Genomic DNA, 391 nt, shown 5'->3' with positions numbered 1-391 from the left:
AAATAACATTGAAAGCCACTCAACTAAGTGGAAATAATATGATGTAAAGAATACAGAGAATAATTTTGTTAACATATTTATGAAAATAAAAGAACAAATTTATGTTATTCTCAGAAAAGTAAATTTACTTTTCTGAGAATGTTTAGGCCAGCAGAGAAGGCCTTGCTGGCTCTCAGGGTCCGCCACTGCTTTCCAGTAAATCATGTGGTTCCGAGTTGAAAACAGCAGAGTATTCATTGCATACTTCGGTAGTGTACAAGCAAGTTCTACAAGGAAACAAATATATCATTGATATTGCGCAATGGATTTTCTGCCGTTATTTTGACATATAAAATGCTTTGGTATGTTATAAGGATTTTTTGCTCTTTATAAGGATTTTTTTGGTAGTTTA

Source organism: Hippocampus comes, unplaced genomic scaffold (assembly GCF_001891065.2).
Source record: "Hippocampus comes isolate QL1 unplaced genomic scaffold, H_comes_QL1_v1.1 scaffold86, whole genome shotgun sequence".
Lineage (NCBI taxonomy): Eukaryota > Metazoa > Chordata > Actinopteri > Syngnathiformes > Syngnathidae > Hippocampus > Hippocampus comes.
The sequence above is the reverse complement of the archived record's forward strand: the minus strand, read 5'-3'. Positions refer to the sequence as shown.